Source organism: Aplysia californica, unplaced genomic scaffold (assembly GCF_000002075.1).
Source record: "Aplysia californica isolate F4 #8 unplaced genomic scaffold, AplCal3.0 scaffold01043, whole genome shotgun sequence".
NCBI classification, from domain to species: domain Eukaryota; kingdom Metazoa; phylum Mollusca; class Gastropoda; order Aplysiida; family Aplysiidae; genus Aplysia; species Aplysia californica.
Genome location: NW_004798313.1, coordinates 47,754 through 56,204, shown reverse-complemented (window position 1 = coordinate 56,204; position 8,451 = coordinate 47,754). Strand labels below are relative to the sequence as shown.

At 40.8% G+C, this 8,451-nt stretch overlaps 1 long non-coding RNA gene across 1 annotated transcript in view; it reads left to right on the top strand.

Moving 5' to 3' along the window:
- Positions 1–7,116, top strand: part of LOC101854911 — a 43,771-nt gene extending 36,655 nt beyond the window's left edge. The window contains exon 3 of the long non-coding RNA XR_221133.3: positions 6,870–7,116. This is a non-coding gene — a long non-coding RNA (uncharacterized LOC101854911). The remainder of the gene's footprint in view (positions 1–6,869) is intronic.
- Positions 7,117–8,451: the final 1,335 nt, after the last annotated feature.

Sequence of the window (8,451 nt, the reverse complement as noted above, 5' to 3'; positions counted from 1 at the left end):
TATACACACACACACACACACACACACACACACATACATACACACATATACTTGCACACACACACACAAACACTCAAACACACACTCACAAACACACACACACACACACACACACACACACACACACAAACACACACACATACGTTACTTACGCGTGCGGTCACAATGTGCCTCTGCTACGTGTCATATTATTATAATTGCTACGTTTGTTATATTATGATTATTACATTTTTTTCCCCCAGCTTTACCTGAACACTGACGTTTAGCCAGATCTATGTTATTCTCACATTCACTTAACCCCTACACTGCTGCGACGTCTATCTGTGCGTATACATACAAGATGAATAAATAATGATTATTCAAGAGAGATCTATACAAAGCCAAAGTAAGACATTTCCCCTTATTATAAGAAAAAGCGACTGCAGAAGTGCTAGTGACGTCTCCAAAACGTTCTTCTTTTGGCCAGTAGTTGAAAAATAATAGTAGTGAACTATTTCGGAGAACATAAGAATATGCATACGTCTACACAGCAGTTAAGAGGTTAATATAGAGGAGATATTTTTAAATCAATAAGGCGAATTTTGACTTTTTGCTGGATTTGTTATTAACTGGCATTCGCTTAATATCGATTTACATTTTGAATCGACTAGTCAAAAATTGGCAATTTTTTAAATCTGATATCATCCCAACACAGTTTGTATCGACCTCGTAGCTGCTACAGGCAGAGATTATCTCTCGTTCCAGAATTGAACAGAAAGGGCGGGAGACAATGACTCTATCTATCGTCTACTGTGTAATCATAGTGCTTACAATAAATGTTTGCACGTTTAAGTTTTGACTTCGCTCACGAGGAAGGTTTTATTTACTCGGTGATTTTGGGCGTGGTTTTCTTTTAGTACCATACAGTGTCAACTGCTCTACGAGGACAGTATAATTGCATACAGGCGTAAGTCATGTTTGGCGGCGATAGTATGTTTATGCAGTTACAGCTGAAGAATGTTTTACTGGATACAATGTGTCGTTTTATGTTTTAATTTGTGAACATTTTTTGTTTTTTTGTTGTGTTTTTAGTTGATTTTGTTCCCAAAGGGAAGGTTATGTATCGAGCGACAATAATATTGTTCTTTATGTCATTTTATAGGTCGTAGGAGTGGTGTGGCTCAGACAATTATTATTTAAATTATCATATAAACAGCATAATTGTACTTACTCGACAAAACGAGGTCAAGGTCAGCTTAACTCTTTAAGAAGGAACACTCCGATCATTCGACAATGTTTCAAGACGCACAGTTTTGAAACATAATGTCTTTCTTGATGAAGATATTTCGATTCAATTCTATTACTTTGACCTTAAACTATAAATTCATGTTTCTGATTTATGTACAATGCTTTGAAGTGTGTCTAATGATTGCCTTTAGTTTGCTGATGATAGAACATATCTGTCAGAACTCGTACGTTTACATGACTCTCCACCATCCTTGCTCCGCGCTGGCGGAGATGTACAAGAAAGCGCAGACCTTGAGTCTATATTGGCTTTACATTGATTGAAAAAATTCTTGAACTTTTCAGTGCCAGCACTTTTGTGTTCTTATCCATCTGTAAATCTGTTGCTAGTGGCCTTTTTTGCAGATGGCTGAAGGGCACCGCTGGTAGATCCTATAAGTGGGTGGTTGGCGGGTGCTCTGGTGTGGTTTGCTTCTTCTTTCCTATCAAACATCTATCGTCCTTATCTCCCCTTCTTCTCTTTTATATTTGTTACTCTCTTGTAACGCCTCTAATCTTCTGGCGCTCATATGACCTTATTGTGTTGCGAGCGCCGTAAAACCTGTACTAAAAAGATCCTATAATTGCTTATCTCGCCCTCTGTTGTTTATGTTAGTTCGCCCAGCATGTTCCCTGCGCTCAATGACTCTAACCGAGTCGATGTGCTTCTTTTTACTCAATCAGACAGACAAACAATCAAATTCATTTTGCTCCTTTGTGTTTGTAAATTCTATATTAATGATTTTTTTTTCTACTTTAAGTGTCTTTAGTATATTTAAGTTGCTTTACACTGGGACAAGAGATCAGTTCAGTTGAAACACCCACCTTAAAAAAAAGGTTGACAGTTGTGGGACGGTTTTGCTTGTAACGACCGACATGAACATGAGGGGAAAAGTTGCAGGGTGAGCTTCATATAATCGATCTCCAAAAAGCAAAAATCATCCATACGAAAGAAAAATCCCAACAAAACAAACAGAAATCGAAACAAAGGGACGGGCGTGTCCTTGCTTGTTAGTCTGTTGCAATAACTGCCGTTTATGTTATTAACAACGCAGCATGCACAGGAAATAAGGCTTAGAAAATTAGAGTAAAACTTAACAAAATAAACCAAACTAAAGCAAAAACATAACAAAACAAAGCAACACACGATAAAAAAAGAAGAAATGATAGTGGGTGTATATAATTACATAAAAGCAAAGCGCAATTTTTTTTAAAGAAAAGCAAATATAGCGGGTGTATACCAACTCAAAGATCTCAGGCGGGTGCCAATAGTGTGCGCCCCGCTCTTCCCCTCTTCCTTCAACCACTCACAGCCCTGACATGTGTCACCTCACCTTAATCTCGAGACTACAGGTCTATCATTTGGCGTTATAAACACAGAGCAATAACCTCACGATCTCGCTACACCTCTGCTGTGTCCTCGAAAAAAAATCGACTCCTAGCGAGATAAACAGAGAGTCTTCAAAAAGTGACACCACACCATCATAATCATCGTTCTATTTTTTTTTTTACATTTTTCTTTAACTAGCATTCCGATAATAGATCTACTCTGTTGTTAGATTCATGTACATTTTCCGTAGTCTTCTCGTAAGGTAAAGTTGTAATACATGCAATTACAATTATACTAGCGCATACAATCGAAACCTTTTGTGCGTTTTAAAAAGTCAGTTGATCGGCTAACAATAACATACATGTCGTATGTACATCATCAAAAGTTACGGCTCTGACAATAATGATGACACTGCGCAGTGTCAGCGGTTGCTAATAATAGATACCTGGTGGCGTAGAGACGCCATACACCGATATCATCACGAGTTCTTCTACCAGCGGCACACCATTGATGGCGAGTTCCCATCATCCCTCTCTGTTCTCTGTCTCTCTCTCTCTCTCCCTCTCTCTCTCTCTTCTCTCTCTCTCTCTCTCTCTCTTTCTCTCTGTCTCTCTCCCTCTCTCTATCTCTCCCTCCCCCCTCTCTCTCTCTCTATTCTCTCTGTTTTTCTCCCTCCCTCTGTCTCTCTGTTTCTCCGTTTGTATTCATTTATTCTTTTTTCCGTTTTTGTTTGTGTTTGTTTTGTTTTTTTCGTTTTCTGTTTCCTTTGATTTATTTATGGATTGATTCAATAAATTCATATTTTCTGTGAAGTGGGCTGGGGGTATCAAGGCTCTACAACCACAATGTTTAATTTACTCGACTACATAGTCAATAGTATCGTTCAACCTTCCGTCAATTTCTGTAACCACTTCAGTCATGTCATCTCCCTTTCAAATGCCCCTCCCATCCCCCCCCCCTGTACACCGTTTCTTGAATGACCTTTCAGTGCGGAAAGTGTCTGAAACACGACATACGAGTACCTTAATCACACTTGTAGCTTGTTGGTATCATCGAAGAAGTCGTTCCCGGTATACATACATGTACTTTCAAACATAGAGCTATAACTCTTAAACAGTCTAAAGGGGCATTGAACTTTTGCCATAATGCATACCCATACCTAAAACAATATACGTGGATTAATTCCGAAATCCCCTTTGCGATCAAGAACGATACCACTTAGGCACAAAAGGAAGTGGACAGCCAGCTAGCCATCAAGACAGCTTTTGGCGAGGAATATTATTTTGGCGGGAAGTTCTGTGCGTCTGGTAGAGTGTTTGGCTCCCCAGTTTCCGGCAATACAGGCCTGGCGGAGAGGCTGGAGTATTTTCCCGCGCTTTTGGAGGACACTCCAGGCACGTACGAAGATTGGCGCTGCGGGTTCACGCGCGGCTTGTGCGTCATTGTGAGTGAGCGGATTATCCTTGTGGGGGGATGGAGGACTGAAAGAGTTGAGTGATAGCTGTGATGTCCGGGAGAAGGAAGAGGAAGAGGAGGAGGAGGAGGAGGAGGAAGAGGAGGAGGAAGAGGAGAAAGAGGAGGAGGAGGAGGAGGTAGAACAGAATGAGAGTGTGTGGTGGGCAAAGGGAGGGGGGAAGGGGGAGGAGAGAACGAGAAAATGAGAGAAAAAGAAAAAGAGTGAGAGATCGCAGCGAAATAGAAAGAGAGAATGTGTGAGTGTGTTTGTCTGTGTGTTCGTGTATTTGTGTGTGTGTGTGTGTGTGTGTGTGTGTGTGTGTGTGTGTGTGTGTGTGTGTGTGTGTGTATGCGTTTGTGTGTGTGTTTTAGGTTGTTGATGTTTGTGATATAATTCGACACACTCAAAGGTATCCACAATCAGACACGTACAAACAAAAAGAGGACAGACAGAGGTGGACGGCTGATTGTTAATAGACTCACAGATAGATAGATAGATAGATAGATAGATAGATAGATAGATAGATAGATAGATAGATAGATAGATAGATAGATAGATAGTTAGATAGATAAATAGATTGATCGATAGATAGATATATAGATAGATAGATAGATAGATAGATAGATAGATAGATAGATAGATAGATAGACGAGAAAAAATGTAACAACATTCTACGTCATGATTTTATAAGTTACCTTTTCACTTACTACTTTCCTACATTACCTTACTAAGAAATGGTCAGCAAAAACGGTGGTACTTTAGTGATCAGGGTTGGAAGCTGTATCGACAAGCTGCTAATCTCTCCCCAGAACCCCGCCACATACGTGATTGATCTACTAAGGGTCAGTTCGGTATCATATCAGATCGATTAATCCAAATCTTGAATGCCACTCAGCCTCTTAGCTTGGTTATCTGGGTCATGACCTTGATATGGCCTGTTGGCGGGTGCTCTGATGTGATTTGTTTCTTCTTTCTTATCAAACGCGTATCGTATTTATCTCCCCTCCTTCTTTCTTGTGTTTGTTACTCTGTTTTTACACTTCCAATCTGCATCACCTATAATACCTTATTGTGTTTTAAATGCCGTAAAACTCTTAATAAAACTAAATTAAAATGAGCTTGATCTGCCACCCAGAGCGTTCTATGTTAGACTCCAAAATTGAGCAAAGAGTGATACCTTTCTTGTTCGTGGATTATTATTCATTTCAACTTAGTGCTCTTATGTGGTAGTAAATACTATACCTCCGCTAGAATTTGTAAAAAGATGATTATAAATGTTATTTTTTATACCTCAGTCGACATATTTGAAGTCAAGCAATAGCTTACGTGGACTGCTTCAAACGTGTCTGTCAGGGCCAACCAGGTTTAAGTGGGATATCTATAGTTTACTACTCCCATAATCCACGGGGATCGTAGGGGTGTTGTGTGATAGAGAGTCTCGTCATGTACCTCCACTTTTTAAGAGTTTTTTTTTTTTTGCGAGCGCCTGAGTTTGGGCGAAGGATTTCCCTGTCCACTCCGCAATATTGTCGGTCCACCTCTTCCTTTGCCCTCCTCTCTTTCTCCTGCCCTGTACAGTTCTCTTAAGAATGATCTCGGATAAGCCACACGATCTTGTTACATGACCATACCAATTCAGTTTTCTTCGCTTCACATGTGTTCCTGGGATACTGTATCCCAACAAAAGCCGGAGATACTCAATTGAAAAAGAAATGTAATAAAAAGTCAAATTCTGGGAGGGGGGGATAGCCTTTTACAGGGTTATACAGCTTCCTTATCACACCACATACATACGCCCGTTTAGATCTGCATCTTGTCTCAGCGACAGACACCCGCAGACACATGCAGAGACAGACAGACATACATAGAGACTGACAGACAAATACAAACTGACAGACACACGCACAGACAGACAGACACACGCAGAGATAAACAGACATACATAGAAACTGACAGACCCACACTGAGACAGACAGACACACGCTGAGACAGACAGACACACGCTGAGACAGACAGACACACGCTGAGACTGACAGACACACGCAGAGACAGACAGACACAAATGCAGACAGACGAAGCGATGATGCCCAAAATCCCCTGACCACCCTTTTCATTCCCCAACGATGTGCGTGTTCTTGTATATTTCGTGTGTACGTGTATGAGTGTGTATGTATGTATGTGTGGTTTTGTTTGTACGTATATACGTATGTGCCATTGTTCATGTATGTGTATGTGTATCTTTGTATTTTTATCTATGTATCTGAATGTGGGTTTATATTATGTGTGTGTGAGCACCGATCTTTACATCTCTGTGACAAGAAAACGGGCCCTTGTGCAATGTTCTCTCTCATTCTCACCCTCCTCACTTTCGGGAGATGGGGTAGAATGGGTGTCAGTCGCATCGCAGTCACTACAAACTTGTGCGCGCGCGTCTGTGTGCGCGTGTGCGTGCGTATGTGTGGGGGAGAGAGTGAGTGAGTGCTGAGTGCACGGCCGCTTGTCGCTGGCTGCTGTCCTGCTTCCAATACCTACGTCCTCGCTCCGACCTCCCAATACCGCTAGCTAAGGGCTCACTCACTAGCGAAGGAATGGAAGACAGCGATCGTGATACACAAATTAATGCAGTGCTGCTACAGTTCCCTCAAGTTGTAGTAGGCCTGGTACCGGAATTTTGGGTAGAGGGGTAGTAGTCAGTTGTGTTTCAACTCAGCAGTCTATATTATGTTGTGACGCGAAGTTGTAACTTCCAGGAGTTGTGAAATGTTTCTCGGCTTCTCATTGGATGCTTACCCAGTGCTTGTTTGTTTGTATTTCCATTAGATTCCTGGATCGGAGAATGAAAGTGGCCTTATAAGGTAAGTTGGAACTCGTTTCGTTGTTTGGTTTAGCTTTTGTGTGTGTGTGATCTGCCCATCCAGACGGCTATCTTGCTGTCTTGTCTCGAGAAGAGAATAATATATAGATCTAGATCTAGCTACGTATGTGCTGGAACGCTGCAAATGTCTATCTCTCAATCCATATATTTATCGACCTATATATCTATTTATTCATCTATCTGTCTATCCGTCTATCTCACTATTCGTCTATGTATATATATGTATGTATGTATGTATGTATGTATGTATGTATGTATGTATGTATGCATGTATCTCTCTGTCTTTTTGTGTGTGATCTGTCTATACAGCCGTCGATCTTGCTATCTTGTTGTCTCGTGGAAAAAAATAGATCTAGATCTAGATCTAGCTAATTTTGTGCTGGTTCGCTGCAAATCTTTAGTTTTACATCGATTGATCATATCTATCTATCTATCTATCTATCTATCTATCTATCTATCTATCTATCTATCTATCTATCTATCTAATGGGCTGTATGTATGTTTATCCAAGTGATTGCCTATTTGTTGTTTGGTCTATGTATGCCCTCCTCTGCTTTATTGATCTACTGATGTCTTTTAGCGAGTGTGTTTTATTTTTTGGTTACTGTTTTTAAAAAAATCAAAACGTACTTGAGTACCCCTACAACACTGACGTTCAGAGCATGCCCTGCTCACACACAACTCACCACAGCCTCTGGCTGATGGCCCAGCGAGCATGCATGTAGGTGTTAGTTTGTGTCCGTGCGTGCGTGCGCGTGTATGTATGTATAGTGAGGCGTGCATTATTCACGAATGATTCCACGTAAATGCAAACGCAGCCTGAAGATTACACAGGAGGAAAACAGCTCTCGATTTGGGTGTTGGTCCAATTTTTTGGGTTTTGTTTTCTGGGTTTTTTTTTTTTTGGGGGGGGGCGTTTGTTATTTCTGTCCTTGTGTTACTTTAGTAGTTGTGGGTGCTGTTATTGCTGCTGCTGTTGTTGTTGTTGTTGTTGTTGTTGTTATTATTGTTGTTGTTGTGGTGTTGGTGGTGGTGTTATTGTTGTTGTGGTTGTCGATGTTGTTGCTGTAGTTATGATGGTGTTCTTGCGGCTATTGTTTTTTCAGTTTTCGTTGTTGACGTTGTTGTTGTTGTCGTTGTTGTTGGGGTTATTACTGTGGTCGTCGTTGCTGCTGTTGTTGTCATTGTTATTGCTGACGCTGATTATCGCTGAATAGATATTTACTATACTATTGCTGTTGCTGTTTCTTTTATTATCGTTGCCATTGCTTTTTTTAATAACAAGAACAACGGTGAAGAAAAGGATTTCAAATCTTTTGCCCTATTTGTAAAGATGCCCATTTCCAAATTGATCACGGTAGCCTGAATCAATGACCGGACATGACCTTTGGCCGGCCATCCTGACCTTACGAGCACTGGGCAATCACGCCAAAAGCAAAAATATCTCAAGTAAGGCTTTTTGGCACTTGGGTGCAAGATATTGCTAAACCTTATAGCGACCCCCCCCCACACACACACACACACACA